At 52.1% G+C, this 21,875-nt stretch overlaps 1 protein-coding gene and 1 long non-coding RNA gene across 3 annotated transcripts in view; one reads left to right on the forward strand and one right to left on the reverse strand.

Annotated features, from left to right (window-relative positions):
- LOC138287513 (uncharacterized) overlaps positions 1-21,875 on the forward strand; it is a 68,231-nt gene that overhangs the window by 25,736 nt on the left and 20,620 nt on the right. The window contains exon 2 of the long non-coding RNA XR_011202226.1: positions 10,473-10,517. This is a non-coding gene — a long non-coding RNA (uncharacterized lncRNA). The remainder of the gene's footprint in view (positions 1-10,472; positions 10,518-21,875) is intronic.
- LOC138287512 (rho crystallin-like) overlaps positions 1-21,875 on the reverse strand; it is a 118,281-nt gene that overhangs the window by 9,165 nt on the left and 87,241 nt on the right. The window lies entirely within an intron of this gene.

Here is a 21,875-nt window from a genome sequence, read left to right on the forward strand (position 1 = left end):
CTGGAGACACAGGGAACAACCACGACGCAATGGAGCCCGAGTTGCACATATTTCCCATGCTCGTCTACCTTTTCCTGCATTCGAAACACCAACGCCGGCGAAGACGACCACGGTGAGTACTGCCGCCTAGCACACAAGGGAGGGGAGAGGAAAAAGAGTGACACACACACACGCAACACCCCCACCCCCAACACCATACACACAAACAGATGCAGTAACATTACATATTCTTCCCGTACACCTCAGGAATGATGCAAGGACAAAATGATTTGAAGAAATTTAGTGTAATACGAAAAAATACTAGGAATAAGTGCATCAAAATACAAACGTATATACATATTTACAAATGTAGGGACACTGCCCAGTCCTCAATGTCCATGGGCCACAGGGCCACAACACATAGGCCAAGGCCCCACCTCACTCCTGCAACAACACAGAGAGAACACTGCAGGGGCATCGGTTCAAAAACACACAGGCACCTCAGGGGGAAGGAGAATGGGGGGGCACCTCAGCCTGAAGATGGTACAACACCACTGGTCCTGGAGGGGGCTACATGTCATGTGCTTGGTCCTGGGGAGTGCAAAGCCACAGTCTCTCAAGTAGGTGGTTTGCCCACATGCTCTGGAGGGAGCAACATGCCCTGTGCTTGGTCCTGGGGCGTGCAAGGCCACAGTCTCTCTAGTGGGTGGTTTGCCCACTGCTTGGTCCTGGGGAGTGCAAAGCCACAGTCTCTCAAGTGGGTGGTTTGCCCACATGCTCTGGAGGGGGAAACATGCCCTGTGCTTGGTCCTGGGGAGTGCAAGGCCACAGTCTCTCTAGTGGGTGGTTTGGCCACTGCTTGATCCTGGGGAGTGCAAAGCTACAGTCTTTCAAGTGGGTGGTTTGCCCACATTCTCTGGAGGGGGCAACATGCCCTGTGCTTGGTCCTGGGGAGGGCAAGGCCACAGTCTCTCTAGTTGGTGGTTTGGCCACTGCTTCGTCCTGGGGAGTGCAAGGCCACAGTCTCCCAAGTGGGGGGTTTGCCCAATGCTTGGTCCTGGGGAGTGCAACGAAGGCCACGGTCTCTCTAGTGGGAGGTTTGCCCACTGCTTGGTCCTGGGGAGTGCAAGGCCACAGTCTCTCAAGTGGGTGGTTTGCCCACATGCTCTGAAGGGGGCAACATCCCCTGTGCTTGGTCCTGGGGAGTGCAAGGCCACAGTCTCTCTAGAGGGTGGTTTGCCCACTGCTTGGTCCTGGGGAGTGCAAAGCCACAGTCTCTCAAGTGGGTGGTTTGCCCACATGCTCTGGAGGGGGCAACATGCCCTGTGCTTGGTCCTGGGGAGTGCAAGGCCACAGTCTCTCTAGTGGGTGTTTTGCCCACTGCTTGGCCCTGGGGAGTGCAAAGCCACAGTCTCCCTAGTGGATGGTTTCATCCACTGGTTCCGGAGGGGGCACTGTGCCCAGTGTGCTTCATCCTGGGAAGGATGGGGTGAGTGGATGGCTTTCCACTGGTTCTGGAGGGGACATTGTGCCCTGTGATGCAGATCTTGGGGAGTGCAAGGTCACAGTCTCTCACCTGGGTGTCACACCCACTGAATTTGCAGGGGCCAGGACGCACAACAGGCCATGGAGGCAGGACTACACACTGTCTGCCGGTGGTGATGGCTGCTCAGTGGTGGCAGCGGCGGGGCTGGTGTTGGTGCTGGCAGTGGTGGAGGGAGGCTCCAGCCCTTCCCCTACAGCCTCAGATGGCTGCCCACTGGGGCTGCTGCTGCTGGTAGTGGTGCTGGTGGCGGGGCTGGCATTGGTGGGGGAGGCTCCAGCCCTTCCCCTGTAGCCTCGGACGGCTGCCCACTGGGGCTGCTGCTGCTGGCAATGGTGCCGGTGGTGGTGCTGGTGGCAGTGCTGGTGGTGGTGCTGCTAGTGGTAGGGGGAGGCTCCAGCCCTTCCCCTGCAGCCTTGGATGGCTGCCCACTGGGGCTGCTGCTGCTGGCAGTGGTGCTGGCACATGGTGGGGGGAGGCTCCAGCCCTTCCCCTGCAGCATCGGAAAGCTTCCCACTGGAGCTGCTGCTGTTGGCAGTGGTGCTGGTGGCGGTGCTGGCAGAGGTGGGGGAGGCTCCAGGCCTTCCCCTGCAGCCTCGGACAGCTGGCCACTGGGGCTGCTGCTGCTGGCAGTGGTGCTGGCGGTGTTGCTGGTGGTAGTGTTGGTGGCGGTGCTGCCAGTGGTGGGGAGAGGCTCCAGCCCATCCCCTGCGGTCTCGGTCGGCTTAACCACCATGGTTGGTGGTGGGGGCTCTGAATGAGTCCAAGCACCAGGCCTCTTGTCCTTCCTGCCTGCAGGTGCAGGCCCCTTGCCCTTTCTGTCAGCAGCCGGGGATTTCACCTTGCCCTTCCCTGTGGCAGCTGGTGGTGCCTCCTTGCCCTTCCTATATGCTGCTGGTGGTGCTTCCTTGCCCTTCCTAGTCACAGCAGGTGGTGCCTCCTTGCCCTTCCTTGATGCACCTGGTGCAGGCACCCTGTCAGTGTTGCTGCCTGGTACCCGGGATCCTCTACCACTGCATGGCTGAGGTGCTTAGCTGGGTTTCCTTCACCCTGGCCTGACGTGAAGGACGGGGGGAAGAGGGGCAGGGAACAGGTCAATGGTGGGGAGGAAATGCTTCTTAGGGACTTTGGGGCAGGAAGAGGGTGAAGGTTTGGGGGTGGAGGAAGAGGAAGTGTTGTGGGAGGTGTCTGATTGCTCTGTTTGGGTGCATGGGCTGGACGCTGTTGTGAGGTGGATGGCTGTTGGGTGTCTGAGTGCTTTCGTTTGTGTACCTTGGGAGGAGGGGCCACAGACACAGTAGGAGAGGACACAGGGGACGTGTGCATGGAAGCGGGGGTGATGACTGCCAGTGAGGGACGTGTAGTGATAGGCGTGATGTTGGTAGTGGATGGGGATGTAGTGCATGCAGGTGTGAGTGTAGACGCAACTGGGGGAGAGGTGGACGTGGAGGAGGAGGGGGATACAGTGGAGGCAGTGGATGTTGGTATGTCTGCATCTGGATGATGCTTGTGTGAGTGCCTGTGGGATTATGTGTGGTGCTTGTGTTTGCCTGAACCACTCCTGTGTGTTGTCCTGGGTGCATGCTGGTCTGCCTGTGTGCTTGGGATAGGTTGGGGTTGGGAATGGGATTGGGCAGAGGAGGTTGGAGGGGGAGGCTAGAAACAAGACCAAATGGCTGCCATCAGGGAGGAGGATAGAGCCTGGAATTCTCTTTGTTGGGCCACCATGCTAGAGTGAATGCCCTCCAGGGATGCATTTGTTTGTTGCAAATGGGCTGCCAGCCCCTTGATGGCATTCACAATGGTTGACTGCCCAACAGAGATGGATCGCAGGAGGTCAATAGCCTCCTCACTCAGGGCAGCAGGGCACACTGGTGCAGGGCCTGAGGTGACTGGGGCAAAGGAGATTCACACCCTCCTGGGTGAGCGGGCACGGGAAACATGCTGAGGGGCTGCTGGGAGGGCAGTGCTGGTACGAGGGTGGCGTTTGTACCTGTAGTTGGGGTGGGCACAGAGGTGTCTGCCACCACCAGGGAGCTTCCATCGGAGGAGGTATCACTATCAGAACTGTCCCCTCCAGTCTCTGCCGTGGTGCTCCCCTCGCCCTTCGTCCCACTGGTGCCCTCACCGTCGGTGGATTCGGCCTCCTGGGCCCTGTGGGATTCAGCTCTCCCCATCGCCGTTGCCTCTGCTCCTCCGCCAGATGATGCTAATGCACATAAGTCAGGGTGACAAAACAAAAAGGGGGGGGACAAGACAAAGGAGACCCTTGGTCAATGGCGCCAACAACACCATCGCTAGCGTACACAACACACTCACACACAGGGAACAGCCCTACGCACTGGGCAATGCACTTCCAGTCACAATGCTAGTCACCAGTCCATGGACAGGGATACCTAACGACAATTTCAGCATATCTGAGACCCACAGACCCCTCCCCAGTAGTGGATGCCTACTTGCTTGTTTGGAGGAGGTTGACATCAGACCCTACCCTGTGTTGGCTGGCCTGGCCTAGGGGCATCCACAGGCCCACATCCCCCACCCGGATGCCACCCCATAACGCGCAAGTAGTATATTGGGGCACTGTCCTCACCCCCTTGTGGCTGCCCCCAAGCACCCATCCAGCTCTGGATAGGCCACCACCAGTATACAGGCCATCAGGGGGGCAGGGTTCGACGGGCACCCCTTCCTCGTTGGCAGGCCATCCCGAGCTGGGCCTCCGCTGTCTTCCATGCCTAGCATCTGAGGGGCTCCCACCATTTGCGACAGTGGGTGCTCAGGCTGCCGTAGACCCCTAGGGTCCGCATGTCCTTGGCAATGGCACGCCATATACCCATTTTTTGATGGCGCTGACCTGCAGAGAAATATACATGGGAAAAGGTATCAGTCAGACCATACTCCCTGTTACACTCATGGCCCACCATAGCCCTCACATCCCCCTACGCTCCAACATTGCCCACCATACATGCAGCACGCTGCCCAGGGCCCTTACCCCAAACTCCCCCTCTACACAAGGCCCTCATACACAGCACTCCATGCATTCATGCCCCATTCATCGTGCTCACAGTATATTCACCTGTTGGTCTGGGGGCCCATACAGCTTTCAGTACTGGGGTAGGACCCCATCCACCAGTTTCTCCAACTCCACAGCGGAGAAGGAAGGGGCCCTTTCCCCAGTGACAACAGCCAAGGTCGGTTCCAGACACAGGTCACAGCAGCACTTGTAGTGTAGGTCCTCTCCTGTTGAAGGTCAGGTAGCAAGTGGGTGAACAGATAGAAAATGGTGGTCATGTCTGCTGCAGTGCGTACCGTAACCACCGGCGTACATCACCATTGGCCACTATAACCCATAGGGCCCAATGGGATCTAATGAGGGTTTGCACTGCGGTTTTCGACCGCCTCCCGCAACGGCGCACAACGTCAGCGGAATTACCTCATTTCCACCTGTCCCTGCATACAGGACAGGCGGACGCCATTTCAAGGGGGGGCAGGCCATGGCACCTAACTGTGTAACAGTAGACATAGGCACCATTTGGGCCTGTACAACAATATTGTGTTACAGTCACAACAAGCAATGCAGTGTATTGTTTGGAAATATGGAATACTGACCAGCTACTCACCGTTTGCCCCCTAGATTGCAACCGCTGCGGATGAATAGGAGATGTAGACATCCCCCTGTGTACAGACCCCTGGTGGACTTGGCAACAATGGAGGACAGGCACATTATCCTCACCTATAGACTGGTCAGGGCCACAATCACAGAGCTGTGTTCCCAAGTGGAACCTGACCTGATATCTGCGCTCCGTCAGCCCACCGAGCTCTCTCCTCTTGTGCAAGTCCTATCTGTGCTCCATTTCCTGGCAAGGGGCTCCTTCCAAGTGACAGTGGGCTTGGCAGCAGGAATGTCTCAGCCAATGTTCTTTATAGTGCTGACCAGAGTATCGTCTGCCCTGTTTAAACACATGCGCAGCTACATCGTTTTCCCCCAGGTGGAGGATTTGGCCACAGTGAAAGCTGATTTCTATGCAATGGAACACATCCCCAACATTATAGGGGCTATTGATGGTACACATATAGCATTTGTCCCCCCCCCCCCGGAGAAATGAAGAGGTGTTCAGAAATCGAAAGAGCTTTCACTCCATAAATGTGCAAATAGTGTGCCTGGCCACCAGTACATCTCCCATGTCAATGCAAAGTATCCTGGGTCTGTGCATGATGCCTTTATCCTGAGGATTAGCAGCATCCCATATGTGATGGCTCAACTCCAGAGGCACCGGGTGTGGCTAATAGGTGAGCCCTGGTTCCCACCCAGGGGTTGTTGGTGTATGGGTATGGTGTGGGCCCTAAGGATTGGTGTAGCTAACAGTAGTCCCGCGAAATTTGCAGGTGACTCTGGTTACCCCAACCTCTCATGGCTACTGACCCCTGTGAGGAATCCCAGGACAAGGGCAGAGGAACGTTACAATGAGGCACATGGGTGAACAAGAAGAATAATAGAAAGGACATTCGGCTTCCTGAAGGCCAGGTTTCGTTGCCTCCATCTAACAGGTGGATCCCTGTACTACTCACCCAGGAAGGTGTGCCAGATCATCGTGGCATGCTGTATGTTGTAAAACCTTGCCCTACGTCGCCAGATGCCATTTCTGCAGGAGGATGAGGCTGAGATGGGCGTGTGCCAGCAGTGGACCCTGTGGACAGTGAAGATGAGGAGGCAGAGGATGAGGATGAGGACAACAGAAGTGCAATAATGCAACAATACTTCCAATGACACACAGGTAAGACACTGTAATTGCACTTTACAATGACAGTTTTGTATTTGACATTGCTACTGGCAGGCTGATTTTCCCACTTCTATGGCCACTTACTGTACCCTTTGGCATCTCTATTTTCAGATATTTGTGCCCCTCTATCACTCCTGGTGTGTTGACTGCAGCCAACTACAGTTCATTCCTATGTATACATTACTGTACAGTTATATTGCAGTGTTTAAAGCGTTTTAAACTAATACATGGTTAAATGATTTGACGGACTCCAAACTTGTATGTATTCAAATGGTGTTTATTTAAGTGCTAATGATTAGAGGGGGATGTGCAGTGGGCTGGGGTGATGATGGAGGAAAGTCCAGGATGGAGTCCAGTCTATTTGTTTCACAGGCGCATTGTCCAAGGGAGCATAAGAAGGAGAGCAATGGCAGTTCAAGGTGGACAGGGTGACAGAGAGGGACACAAGGGTGACATTCAGGAGAGTCTTATTTCCTGGTGGAGGTCTTGGCAATGTTCTCTGGCTTCTGCCTGAATCTCAGGGACCGTTTGCGGGGTGGTTCTCCTTCTGCAGGGGGTGGGATGCTGGTGGCCTGTTGTTCCTGTGGTGGGCCTCCTGTCCACTAGCGGCAGCGGAGGTGGAAGGCTGTTCGGTGGTTTGGCCAGTATCAGAGGCCCGGTGGTGTGCCACTGCCTCCCTCATGGTGTTGGCCATGTCTGCCAGCACCCCTGCAATGGTGACCAGGGTGGTGATAATGGACTTCAAGTCCTCCCTGATCCCCAGATATTGTCCCTCCTGCAGCAGCTGGGTCTCCTGCAACGTGTCCAGTATCTGGCCCATCGTCTCCTGGGAATGGTGGTATGCTCCCAGGATGTTGGTGAGTGCCTCCTGGAGAGTCGGTTCCCTGGGCCTGTCCTCCCCCTGTCGCACAGCAGTCCTCCCAGCTTCCTTCTTGTCCTGTGCCTATGTCCCCTGAAGCATGTGCCCACTGCCACTGACCCCAGGTCCCTGATCATCCTGTGTTTGTAGGGTGGTCTGGGGTCCCTTTAGTGATGGACACACTGCTGATTGACGTGTCCTGGGGACAGAGGTATGGGCCCGTTGGGTGGGTACTGTGGTGGTGTTTCCTGAGGGGGGAGGCTCTGTGGTGGTATGGGACTGTGCCTGGGTAACCGACTGTCCGGAGATCCCCGATGGGCCAGGTTGGTCATCCAGATCCAGGCGTCCAGAGCTGCTGTTATCACTGTGGGCCTCTTCTGGGGGTGGACTGGAAGTTGCTGGCACCTCCTCTCCAGTGACCTTGGGTGGGGGACCTGTGGGGATGTAAATGCAGTGTTATTGTTTCAGTGTGTGTCATCTTGTGCATGGGTGTGTTGCCCTCTATGGTTGTTGTTGCCCTGGTAGATTTGCCTTTGTGTGAGTTGCTATTTGGTGGGCTAGGTGATTCTCTCCAGTGTGCATCCAGTGGTGATAGGTGTCCATGCAGGTCTGTGAGGGGTGTCCATGCATTGGTGTTGCAAGCCGGGCTTGGTATTGGGATGTGTGGGTTGTGATGGTGGGGTATGTGGGAGGTGGTGGAGCGATGGGAGTGTGGGTAAGGGTGGGGGTTTGCGATGGCCTACAGGCAGCGTGGGTGAAAGTAATAGAGATTTGACTTACCAGAGTCCAGTCCCCCTCTTACTCCTGCCAGGCCCTCAGGATGCATGATTGCAAAGACTTGCTCCTCCCATGTTGTTAGTTGTGGGGGAGGAGGTGGGGGTCCACCACCAGTCCTCTGTACAGCTATTTGGTGTCTTGCTGCTTTGGAACGTACCTTTCCACGTAGGTTGTTCCACCTCTTCTTGATGTCATCCCTCGTTCTTGGGTGCTGTCCACGATTCTCTGCCACAGCTCCATCTTCCTAGCAATGGACGTCTGTGGCACCTGTGATCTGAATAGCTGTGGCTCTACCTGGATGATTTCCTCCACCATGACCCTTAGCTCCTCCTCTGAGAACCTGGGGTGTCGTTTTGGTGCCATAGGTGTAGTGTGAGTGGTGTGGGTGAGGGTGTGTGGGGTGATATAAGGTGCATGGATGGTGTATAGGTGATAGTGGTGTGTGTCTGTGGTCCTGCTATCTCTCTTGTGGTACTTGTTTGTATTGGTAAAAGGTTGTGGGTAATGTGGGTGTGTGTTTTATAGTGGTGTGGGTGTGGTGTGTGTATGTGTGTCAGGTGTGTAGTTTGAATTGTCCAGTGTGGTGTAGTTTTGTTTGAGTGTGTGTATTTTCAGCATTGCGGTATGTACCGCCAATGGTTTAGCGCCATTGAATGTCCGCCGCAGTGATTTGTCTGTCATAATGCTGTGGGCGTAGTTCTGTTGGCGTAACTGTGTGGATTTTGCTACCGCCAGTTTATCACTGACCTTTGGGCAGGCGGACTTGTGTGTGTGGCTGTATAGTGACAGATTGGCATGTGTGGGTCATAATATGGGTGGCGGTAATCCGCTGCAGCGGCGGTATGTTGGCGGCAGTCAGCATGATGGTAAGCGGTACTTACCGCCAATGTCATAATGAGGGCCTATATCTTGTTTGCTTTTCGCATTGCCTTTAAGATTTGGTGAACCCACAATTGAACTTATAGATTTCTTTGCTTTCCATAGCTGCAAATTTGTACTGTTTCTTCCTAGATGGGTTTGCAGAGGCGATCAGTCTCAGGGTGCCCACATTTTGTTTTTATTAAGCCAAGATGATTTAAAGCTTTGACTTGAAAAGTGTATTTTCGTTTCTATACAAAATAATAGCTGTATTTATTCAGGCCCAGACAGAATTATCAGGAGGTACTGAAGGTGCTCCTCCCCTTCCTCAACCAATTGTGCCATTAACCCCTTGCATGCGTCGGATAGCCGGGAGCTGTCTGATGCCACAGTGGGCATGTGCTTTGGACGGCTCCTGACCGTCCGAGCACCCATCCATGGGAAAAGCGCTAGTGCTCCCTCCATGGGCCTCCTCCTTACACCTCCCCACTGCCACCCCAGCGATATGATGACATCAGCGTGCCATTTGCTTCCAGCACGGGGAGGAGACGGAGGTATGTTTTTCCCTCCTGGAAGGGGTGAAGGGTTTCAGAGAGGCACAGGCGGGAAAGAAAAGTATTTTTCTGTTCCCTCAGTGTCTCTTTGAAATGTATTCCTTCTGCACAATTGTACATGGGATTGCGATCGTGCAACAGGAACACCCACTGGGCCACCAGGGATTTTTGTTTGTGTGTCGGACAGCATGTGTTTTAGTGATTTGAGGCGAGGCCCATTGGGCAAAGTTGGCTTCCTTTAGGGGGCACATATTTTGCCCATTACTGCCTCCCTTTGGGGCAGATCGGCCATTCATTTAGGCCGATCTGCCCTCAAGTGACACCAGGGATTTAAAATGTTGGCGCTTTAGTTGAGCAGTCCCTTGCACAAGGGTCGCTCCCTCTATGGGACAATTATTTTGGTCATTTCTGTCCCCCTTGAGGGCAGATCAGCCTCTTTTTTTTTAGGGCCATCTGCCCCCAAGGGGGGGCAGAAATGGACAAAATATGTGCCCCGTAAAGGAAACGACCCTTGCCCAAGGGGCCGCTCCCTAAAATCACCAAAGTCTAAAATCCCAGGTGTCTTTAGGGGGCACATATTTTGTCAGTTTCTGCCCCCTTGAGGGCAGATCGGGCTCTTTTTTTTTGGCTTATCTGCCACCAAGGTGTGTAGAAACCACTAGAATCCAGGGATTTAAAATTTTGGAGATTTGGGGGAGAGGCCCCTTGGACAAAGATCGTTCCCTTCAGGGAGTGAATGTTTTGCCCATATATTTATGCCCATCCACCCCTAGCTTGTTGTGTGTGGACTGGCGCATTATTTGCATTTGTGATAGTAATATTTAATTATCCTTTTTATTTTAGTGCAAAGCTTTTGATTCCCTTTCGGTCACTCCTGCTTGCAGTTTCGGCAGTGGTAGATCTGCAGTTTATGTAGTGGCTTATGTTTGGTGAGAAAAACGTTTTTCAAATGTTTACTTCAATGAGTACCATTGTCACACATGAATCAGCTTTTTGTAAAAAGTGTAATACTAGCAGCAGGTTTAGCTTATCTTTTATTGTGTGTGACATTCTCCTTGGATTTGTGCACCATGTGTATTGTGTTGTCTTATGTGTAATTTTCTTTTCTTTTTCCATTTCAGTGGGATATAGTTGGCGCTTCCTGTGTCTGTGCAGAGTAGGTGCTGGTGAGTCTAGCTGTCTCTGGCAAAAAAGTGGTATTGTTTTTGAGTGTAAAGGTCTTTGTGATAAAGCTACACTTTGTTTATTACCTATTTTACACACTGTCGGTTGTTGTTGACGTATTTGTCAAGTTACTTTTATTAGTAAGGATCATGGCTAGCCACAAGATGCCCGCTCAGCAGAATGTTGGTATGCTTTTTTAATCATCCTGTGACCATGATTATGAGACTGACTCTGCATCTAAGGCAGAGGAGGAAGTGAAAGATTCTGGCAGTGAATTTTCTGTTCAAGAGAAATAATCTGATGATGAAGCCACTCTCAGTGAGGACAAATTGCGTGTTTTAGAGGAGAACATTGATGGGCTGATAGTGCAGGAAGAGGCATCTGGATTGGAGCCTGGGGCTGAAAGGCTTCCCATTGGAAGAGCAGCTGGTGTTGCCTGCCTTTACTAATGTTGCTGGGTGTAGTGTGAATACTGGAAACCCTTTGCCTACAAGTTTCTTTCAATTGTTTATGGACGGTTTTTGGGTGAGAATGTTGAGCAGACTAATTTGCAATTTGCATTTGCAACAGTATTTGAGAGACAACAGTGCCAGATTTAAGGCCCACTCCAGTGCTACCCCGGGGACTCCCACAAATCTAGAAGAGTTGAAGAAATTCTTGGGTTTAACTTTTTTGATGGACTTAATAAGGAAGCCATCACTGTCTTCATTTTGGTCTACCAGTCCCTTGATGTCAATGGTCATATTTCCTGCAATCATGAATCGTGATCAGTATTTGCTTCTGCTTCAGATGCTGCATTTTGTTGATAATGCTTTGGTGTTGTGACGAGAGCACCCTGATTGTGACCATCTTTTTAAGATTCGGCCTGTCCTTGATCACTTTGTAGATCGTTTTCTGAGATCTACGTTCTAAGGAAAGAAATAGCTGTGGACGAGTCTTTGGTCCTGTTCAAGGGTTTGGTTTTTAGGCAGTACAATTCTACCAAGAGGGCACATTATGGAATTAAGATGCGTATACTGTCTGAGAGTAGTACTGGATATGTTTATGATTTTCAGGCCTACACTGGTAGGGATTCAACTATTGACCACCATGGTTGTCCGTCCACTTTCGGAGTTAATAAGAAAATTGTGTGGGAACGTGATAGAGGACTTTATAACAAAGGTCACCATTTGTATCTAGATAACTTCTACACTGGTGTGCAATTGTTAAGGGAATTGTTCAAAGTGGACACTGTTGCTTGTGGCACAGTCCGCCCTAACCGTAAAGGTTATCCAAAGGACATTGTTTGTAAAAAACTTGAGCGGGGACAGTGCAGTGTCTTGCTTAGTGATGAATTGCTAGCTGTGAAATTAATTTGCAGACAGGAGGGATGTCTACATGCTTACTACCATCCAGGATGAAAGTACTTCACCTGTTACCGTTTGGGGTCAGGTTGCCGAAGTGCACAAACCTGTGTGCATTTTAGACTACAATAAGCACATGGGTGGTGTAGATAGAGTAGATCAGAGGTTGAAACCATGCACTTCTGTCCGTAAAGCTTACATTTGGTATAAGAAATTAGCTATCAAACTTTCCATTTAGCAACCTTTAAGGCTTTTGTTGTGTTCAAGGTTTGTTCCCCCGAGTCAAAGATGACTTTTGTTCAGTTTCGGGAGTCTGTGATTGCCAGCCTTGTTGTAGTGGAAGAGGCAAGTGTTCCTAAAGTTGGAGTGGTGGAGGATGTAGCTAGTTTGAAAGATCACTAGTTTGCTGATCACATTCCTCCCACGCTCAAAAAACAATCCCTGTAAGAGATGCGGAGGATGTGTGCGAATAGACATGCAGAAGGAGAGTTGTATGCACTGTCCTGATTGTCCTTCTAAACATGGGCTGTGTGTGCCTGCTTGTTTTAGAACGTACCACGCACAAAAGAGTTTTTGGGAGCACCCGTGGGTGTTGCCTGGTCTGAATCGCTTTATCATTTTTGTTCATTTTCAAGGTTGACATTAGTGCGATGTGTTTAGTTAGAGCTGTTGTGTTTGTAATTATGTATTTACTTACAATTGGTTTGTGTTATCTTTTTCGTTAAAAAAAATATGATGGCTGTGTTTGTGGACTGGCACTTGGCTAGCGGTGTGTGTGGCCTGGCGCTTGGCTAGCAGTGTGCGTGGACTGGTGCTTGGCTGATGGTGTCTGTGGACTGCATTTGGCTGGTGGTGTGAGTGAGCTGGCACTTGGCTGGCGGTGTGTGACTTGCCGCTGGTCACTACACACACTGCTAGCCACACGCCAGGACACACATTCCATCAGCTGGTGTGATTGCTGTGTCAGGCATGTGGGCGTCTGAAAGTGATGAGCCCCTGAATGGTTCTGTATGTTGATGTGAGTTTTATAATGTTCAGAGCCAGCAGTTGGTGGCGTGAAAGGTCTTGTGTGTATCACGTATGAAAAGTGTGTTAGCCACAAGACGTATTTATTGCACTTCTCCTTTCAGTTGGGAATTCAACTCACAAAAAAAGTCTGCTCCATTGTAATCAGGTGTCAAAGCACACCCCTGACACACTAGTTATCGCGGGTGGGACCCCAATGATGAAGCATGCCACCAACTAGGTTAGTTTGCGAGGGGTCTTTCTAACAAAACCTAAGGGCTTTTTTTTCGCAATTTGAGTGTTTGGGACATCATTGAAGTAAGAGACTTGGTAGCATGCTCACTTCTTCTGTAGGAAAAATTTACCAACTCTACATATGTTTGAAAACTAGACACCCAGGGGAGTACAGGGTGATGTGCCTCTTGTGGATCCCAGAAAGTTTTCGTACCCACAATGTCCTGCAAATCTCAAAATGTGAATCAAATTTTCCTTGCATTTCTGTGCCATATTCTTCCAGAAATAGACCACAAATGTCATACCACCCAGCATAACCATTGGTCTCCCGATAAAAATTATACCTCACTTGTGTGGGCGCCCAAAGCAGAGTCAGCCTAAAAATGTATTAAAAAAACTGCACTTATGAACACACTTTGGTGCCCCCTCAATATTTACACGTTTTTGGCCTTTCCTTGTTACAGGCACTTGGCCCACCCACACAAGTGAGGTATCATTTTTATCAGGAGACCGAGAGGAATACCGACTGGTAGGAACTTTGTGGCTCCCCTCAAATTCCAGAACTTTCCATCACAGAAAAGCAGGGAAAATTTATTTTTGGGACTGATTTTGAGGTTTGCAAGGGATTCTGGGTAAAGATTGTGGTGAGAGCCACACAGGTCACCCAATCCTGAATTCCCCAAGGTGTTTAGGCCCTCATTTTAACCTCGGGGTCTTTTTCCAAGACCGCTGAGTTTCCTCTGGGCCAAAGACAGCCAGTGGTAGCGGTCTTCCGCCAACCATATCATGACTGCTGCCAGCCCTCTGCCCTTTTTCGGACGGAGAGCCACCAGCAGCCATACTGGTGGTCGGCGGTGAAGTGGAGGCTGCTCCACCGTCACCGCCACATCATCAGAACACCGCCCACCGAATAACGTCCCAGTATTCGGCGTGGCGGTGTTCTGGTGACGGGGTGCTGGCAGTGGAGCAGCCTCCATGGATCCCGTTCCCTCCTGGAGGCTCACCGAAACAGGTAAGGTGATTGTCCGTTAGGGGAGAAGGGTGGGCTGGTGTTGTGTGGTATGTGCATGCATGGGGGTGTGCGTGTGAGTGTGTGTATGCATGCTGGGGTGTAATGTTTGTATGGGAAATGTGACGTGTATGTATGTGTGCATGTGTGCGTGCATGTGGGGTGTGCATGTATGTGTGTGAGTGGTGTGAGTGTGCGTGTAGGGGAGTGTGGGGGGTGTGTGTGGGGGTTTCTGTGGGTGTGGGGGGGCAGGGGTGGGGAGGGTTCCTACCACCTTTGCAAGGTGGTAGGGGGGTCATGGGTGTTGGGGGAGGACTCAGGGGAGAGGGATAGTGCCTACTGCCATGGATTTTGTGGCGGTACAAAAACCTTGCATCACAGAAATGTGAGGAAAATTTGTTTTTAGACACACAAGTCACCCCATCCTGCATTTACTTAGGTGTCTAGTTTTCAAAAATGCACAGGTTTGCTAGGTTTACCTAGGTGCCAGCTGCGCTAAAGCCCAAAATGCACAGATAGACACATTGCAAAAAATGAGTCAGTTTTCAGTGGAAAAATTAAATGTGCCTACGTTGCTTTTTGGATCATTTCCTGTCACAGGCACTAGGCCTACCCGCACAAGTGAGGTAACATTTTTATCTGAAAACTTAGGGGGACACAGAATAGCAGAACAAGTGTTATTACAAGTTTATTGTCTTTCTCTGCATTTGTGCCTTCCAAATGTAAGACAGTGTGTTACAAATAAGTAATTTTGAGAAATGCCGTATAATTCACATGCTAGTGTGGGTACCCCCAAATTCAGAGATGTGCAAGTAACCATTGGCTCTAAACTCCACATTATGTACTCATTTCGGAAATATATAGGCTTCCTTGATACCTATTTTTCACTGTGATATTTTACCAAATGAATTGCTGTATACCCGGTAAGCAATGAAAAAACCATTGCAAGGCATAGCTCAGTTGTTGGCTCAGAGTAGCTTGGGTTTTTGGAGAATCTACAAGTCCTATATATCCCTGCAACCAAAATGGTGAAGCAGATGTAACAGTATGTTGCTTTTGAAAATCTGCCACACGTAGAAAAAGTTGCAATGAAAACTTAGACACAAATGGCTGTTTTCTTCAACTCAATTTTTTTTTTTTTAATTTCAAGTGTTAGTTCCTATAGGAAACCTTGAAGGACCTATGCAAATGACCGCTTACTGAATTCAGAATTTTGTCTATTTTTCAGAAATGTATAGCTTTCACCAGTGGTTTCACACCCTTTTCAGTCACTAACTGGAAGGAGGGTGAAAGCACAAATAATAGGACAAATTGGGTATGTCCCAGTAAAATGCCAAAACTGTGTTGAAAAAAGTGTTTTTCTGATTCTAGTCTGGCTGTTCCTAAAAGCTGGGAAGATGGTGTTTTTATCATGGTAAACTCTTCATTGATGCCATTTGCAGGGAAAAAACAGATGCTTTCTTATGCAGCACTTTTGTTCCCATTTCTGCCCAAAAAACATAATTTAGCTGTATTTTGGCTGATTTCTCTATCCCCTCTAGGGTAATCCACAAACCTAAGAATCTTTAGTATACCCAGGATGTTGGAAAACAAGGATGCAAATTTGGCAAGGATACCTTATGTGAACAAATATTTATGGGGAACAAATCCCAAATAACCAAAAGAAGATTTAGCACGGGGGAAGCTTAGCAGCGAAGGGATTAAAAACTATGGCGGTCATTACAACCCTGGCAGTCAGTGCTAAAGCGGCGGTAAGACCGCCAACAGGCCGGTGGAAAAAAAAATTGAATCACGACCGTGGCAGAAACAGCCAACAAAGACAGCCACTTTAACACTCCGACCGCCACGGCGGTACAAACAAACAGCGCGGCGGTCAGACAGGCGGGAGACAATGTACCGCCCACAGTATCACAGCCTACCAATCCGCCACCTTTTCCGGGGCGGATTCACCATGAACAAAATCACGGCGGAAACAGGACTTCGAAGGGAAAACGCTAACCTCTACACACCCCACAACGAACCAGGACGCCATGGAGCTAGAGCTTCACATTTTCCCTGCCCTTATCTTCTTGCTCCTCTACCAGGAGCACGAACGCCGACGGCGAAGACCACAGTGAGTACTGCACCTACGACACAGGGAAGGGGGGAGGGAAAAAACAGGAACATGCACACGCAACACCCCCACACCTACCCTCACCCACTACAACACACACGCTAATACAGCATGATACATTACAGTTGCACCCCTCAAACCCCCCGGAAGAATGCAAAGACAAAAGGAAATGAGTGTAACCATTGTAATCTATTAAAATCCAGTACGCAAAAATATATATATACACTATAAACAAATATATATACACCAAGAATAGTAGTCCAGGTATTGCTCCATTGAAGTCCGTGGAACACTGGGCCCACACTGCATGGGCGAGGCCCACACTCAATACCCGAACATGACGAAGAGAACACTGCAGGGGCATCAGATAGAAATAAAACAGGCACCTCAGGGAAAAGGGAAAGGGGGGGCACCTCAGCCGGTTGAGTGCACAACACCAAATCCACGAGGGGGCCCCCTGCCCACTGTTCAATCCTGGGGAGTGCAAAGCCACAGTCTCTCAAGTCTCTACAATGGGTGGTATGCCCACTGTTCAATCCTGGGGAGTGCAAGGCCACAGTCTCTCAAGTCTCTACAGTGGGTGGTTTGCCCACTGTGCAATCCGGGGGAGTGCAAAGCCACAGTCTCTCAAGTCTCTACAGTGGGTGGTTTGCCCACTGTGCAATCCTGGGGGAGTGCAAAGCCACAGTCTCTCAAGTCTCCACAGTGGGTGGTTTGCCCACTGTGCAATCCTGGGGAGTGCAAAGCCGCAGTCTCTCAAGTGGATAACAGTCTCCACTGGTTCTGGAGGGGGCTTTGTGCCCAGAGTGCTTCATCCTGCCAAGGACAGAGGTAGTGGATGTAAATCAGTGCTTCATCCTGCCAAGGACAGAGGTAGTGGATGTACATCTCCACTGGTTCTGGAGGGGCTTTGTGCCCAGAGTTCTTCATCCTGCCAAGGACAGAGGTAGTGGATGTACATCTCCACTGGTTCTGGAGGGGGCTTTGTGCCCAGAGTGCTTCATCCTGCCAAGGACAGAGGTAGTGGATGTAAATCTCCACTGGTTCTGGAGGGGCTTTGTGCCCAGAGTTCTGCATCCTGCCAAGGACAGAGGTAGTGGATGTACATCTCCACTGGTTCTGGAGGGGGCTTTGTGCCCAGAGTGCTTCATCCTGCCAAGGACAGAGGTAGTGGATGTTAATCTCCACTGGTTCTGGAGGGGGCTTTGTGCCCAGAGTGCTTCATCCTGCTCGTGGCGGACTCAGTAACGTCAGTGCCCTTGGCACTCATGGGCCAGCGGTGCTTGTGGCGGCGGTGTCCTTGGCAGCGGTGACTGTGGTGGCAGTGTCCTGTTCAGCGGTGCTTGTGGCGGCGGTGTCCTGTTCAGCGGTGCTTGTGGCGGCGGTGTCCTTGGCAGCGGTGCCTGTGGCGGCGGTGTCCTGTTCAGCGGTGCTTGTGGCGGCGGTGTCCTGTTCAGCGGTGCTTGTTGCGGCGGGGTCCTTGGCAGCGACTCAGCTGCTGGCAGTTCTGTCTGGCCCAGCGGGGCTGGTGCTGGCGGCCCTTTCTGGCCCGGCGGGGCTGGTGCTGGCGGTCCTGTCTGGCCCAGCGGGGCTGGTGCTGGCGGTCCATTCTGGCAGTCCTTTCTGGCCCAGCGGGGCTGGTGCTGGCGGTCCTGTCTGGCCAAGCGGGGCTGGTGCTGGCGGTCCTTTCTGGACCAGCGGGGCTGATGGCGGTGGCCTCCTGGGCAGCGGGGCTGATGGCGGTGGCTCCTCCTGGGCAGCGGGGCTGATGGCGGTGGGCTTCTGGGCAGCGGGGCTGATGGCCTCCTGGGCAGTGGGGCTGATGGCGGTTTTCTCCGCTGTGCTGCTTTTCCCAGACTTGCTGAATTTCTTGTGCTCCTTCCCCACCTTGGAAGGTGTCGCAGCAGACTCCACACTCCCACCTGTACCCCTGGGAGTGGCTTTGGTGGCTGAAGTCTTCCCCCTTTCCCGCCGGGCACTGGCCAACTTTTGATGCTTGACAGGTGGGGGACTGTCCGTGCTGTGGCTCGTTGCCACACTGGCTGCCCTGCTGCCTGGTGCACTCCAGAATCCGGTGACTACTGGCACCACTGGTCCCAGAGATGTTGTGGCTGAGGTGCTAGGTTGGGACCCAGAGAGTCGGGCCCTAGGCGACTGACGGGGTAGGGGAAGTGAGGGAAAGAGGTCAAGGGTGGACAGGAAAAGTTTCTTGGGAACACTGGGACGGTTAGCTGTAGAGGGTTTGGGAGTGGAGGAAGAGGTTGTGGTTGTAGGAGGTGTACGTTTGGTGACTTTGGGTGAAGGTGCATGCGCTGGAGGCTGTTGAGAGGTGGATGGCTGTTGGGTGGGTGTGTGCCTGCGTTTGTGTACCTTGGGAGGTGGCCTCACAGACACACTGGGAGAGGACACAGGGGACGTGTGAATGGTAGTGGGGGTGGTGACTGCACATGAGCGTGGTGTGGTGGTGGGTGTGCTGGTGATGAAAGTAGTGGCTGCAGATGTAGTGCATGCAGGTGGGAGTGGAGACGAGACTGGGAGGGAGGAGGGAGACGAGGAGGAGGGGGACACAGTGGAAGCAGTGGATGTTGGTGTGTCTGCATGTGTGTGATGCTTGCGTGAGTGCCTGTGGGATGTGTGGTGCTTATGTTTGCCTGAGCTTCCTTTGTGTGTTGAGGTGTGTGCATGCTGGTCTGATGGCGTGCTTGGGATAGGCTGAGGTTCAGGGGATTGGGTCTGGGTGGAGGAAGTTGGAGGGGGGAGGCTAGAGACAGGGACAATGGCTGCCATCAGTGCTGAGGCCAGAGTCTGAAATGCTCGCTGAAGGGCTGCCTGACCAGAATGAATGCCCTCCAGGAATGCATTGGTATGTTGTAACTGCCTCTCTACACCCTGGATGGCATTCAAAATGGTAGACTGCCCAACAGTGAGGGACCTGAGGAGGTCAATGGCCTCCTCACTGAGGGAAGCAGGGGTGACTGGGGCAGGGTCTGAGGTGCCTGGGGCGAAGGTGATGCCCACCCCCCTGGGTGAGCGGGCACGGGGCAAAGGCTGAGGGGCTGCTGGGAGGGCGGTGCTGGTAGTGGGGTTGGTGGCTGTACCTGTAGATGCGGGGGCACAGATGTGGCCGCCACCACAAGGGAGCTCCCATCAGAGGATAAGTCTGTATCACTGATGTCAGCTCTTGTCCCCGCCGTGGAGCTCCCCTCGCCCTCCGTCCCACTGGTGAATTCAGACTCCGTAGTGTCGCCCTCCAGGGCCATGTGAGATGAAGCTCCCTCCTGCTCCGGTGCCACTGTTCCTCAGCCTGATGATGCTAATGCACACAAGATCAGGGAGACCACAAAAAGGGGGGGACGACAGAAGAAAGACATGTTTAGTGCATGCATTACCGCTACCGTTGGCGAACACGACAGACACAGAAGCCCCCTGCACTACACCGCGCACTTGGGGTCCACTATTCAATCCCTGGGACATGGCCTACAAGGCTATGGCCGACATCTGCACACATGGATGTCACAGGATCCTGACTAGGTGTAGTTGGCACTGTACACAGATGGGGTGGGGTGCCACAGGGTCTGCCAGAAGAAGGGGACCTAACTAGCACACTCGTCCTGGCCTAGGGAAACCCACAGCCCACCTCCCCCACCCAGACACCTCCACTGCGCGCTGAATCAGCTGAATGAGAGTGTACACACCCCATTATGTCTGCTGTGATGTCCTCAAGCGCCCATCCAACTCCGGGTACGCCACCTCCATGATCCTGAACATCAGGGGGGTCATGGTGCGACTGGCACCCCTCCCACATTGGGAGGCCATCCCCAGCTGGGCCTCCGCCGTCTTCTTGCTCCAGCGGCGAATGTCCTCCCATTTCTTATGGCAGTGGGTGCTCCGTCTGTGATAGACCCCCTGGGTCCAGACGTCCTTGGTGATGGCACGCCAAATATCCTTCTTCTGGTGGGCGCTGACCTACATGAATTGTACAGGGGAAAAAGAGAAGTTATTACAAACTGCACCATCACAGTCATTGGCCCGCATCCCTACCCTTGCCATGTGGCACATGCACTCACCGTTGTTTCATGCACGCCTCATTCTCCCCCCCAATCTTTCATCCACCCCACTCCACACAGGCATAGCCCATACAGCATGCTCCCAGTGTACTTACCTGTTTGTCTGGAGGACCGTAGAGTAGCGTGTACTGGGGGAGGACCCCATCCACGAGTTTCTCCAACTCCTCCGTAGTGAAGGCAGGGGCCCTTTCCCCAGACGCACGAGCCATTGTCTCTTCCAGACTGAGGTCACAGCAGCACTTGCAGTGTAGGTCCTCTCCTATCGAAGATCAGGTATCGAGTGATTGAACAGATAGAAAATGGCGGTCACGTCCACAGCGGTGCGTACCTTCACCGCCGGCGTACATCGTCATAGGCTCCTGGGACCCATAGGGTCCAATGTTAACCAATGCAGAATTGCGCCGCGGTCTTCGACCGCCTACTGCGACTGTGTACAATGCCAGCGCAGTTACCTCACATCCCATTGTCCCACTTTACAGGTCAGGCAGCCGCCATCTCAGGGGCCCACATGGCTTAATTTTTAACTGCGTCACACATACCTAGGCCTTGCCTAAACACTCATACATGCAAATTTCGGATTATGAATTGTGTTGTGTGTAAGCTGTGTGTACGTACCTCTGAGTTGGTTGACTCTGTGCTCGCTGTTGTCCTTCATAGGCACCGTCCGCTGGGACATGTGAGGAGATGGCGGCATCCCCCGGTGTACAGACCGCTGGTGGACCTGTCGACAATGGAGGGAAGACATGTGATCATCACCTAAAGGCTTGATCGTGCCACAATCCTGGAACTGTGTGCCCAGTTGGAGCCAGACCTGATGTCAGCTATCCGCCATCCCACAGGAATCCCCCCTCTAGTGCAGGTGCTGTCAGTACTCCATTTCCTTGCAAGTGGGTCATTTCAAACAACAGTGGCCATAGCATCAGGGATGTCCCAGCCTATGTTTTCCAACGTGTTGTCCATAGTGTTGTCTGTGGAGGATTTGCCTACAGCGAAAGGTGAGTTCCATGCCCTGTGACATATCCCCAACATCATAGGTGCTATTGATGGGACCCATGTGGCTTTGGTACCCCCCCCCGCAGGAGTGAACAGGTGTACAGAAATTTGAAGAGTTATCATTCGATGAATGTGCAGATGGTGTGTTTCGCAGACCAGTACATCTCCCATGTGAATGCCAAATTACCTGGCTCAGTGCATGATGCTTACATTCTGCGGAATAGCAGCATACCTTATGTGATGGGTCAACTCCAGAGGCACCGTGTGTGGCTATTAGGTGAGCACCTGGAAGCAAGTCAGTGGGAATGGTTGTCTGGGTCTGGGGATATCCCTACAGGTTAGTGTGTGTCTTACAGTTGTCCCTCTCCATTTGCAGGTGACTCTGGTTACCCCAACCTGTCATGGCTACTGACCCCAGTGAGGAATCCCAGGACAAGGGCAGAGGAACGCTACAATGAAGCCGTTGAGCGAACTAGGAGGATTATAGAGCAGACCTTCGGCCTCCTGAAGGCCAGGTTTAGGTGCCTCCATATGACAGGTGGTTCCCTATTCTACTCACCAAAGAAGATGTGCCAGATCATCGTGGCCTGCTGTAT

Source organism: Pleurodeles waltl, chromosome 4_1, assembly GCF_031143425.1.
Source record: "Pleurodeles waltl isolate 20211129_DDA chromosome 4_1, aPleWal1.hap1.20221129, whole genome shotgun sequence".
NCBI lineage: Eukaryota > Metazoa > Chordata > Amphibia > Caudata > Salamandridae > Pleurodeles > Pleurodeles waltl.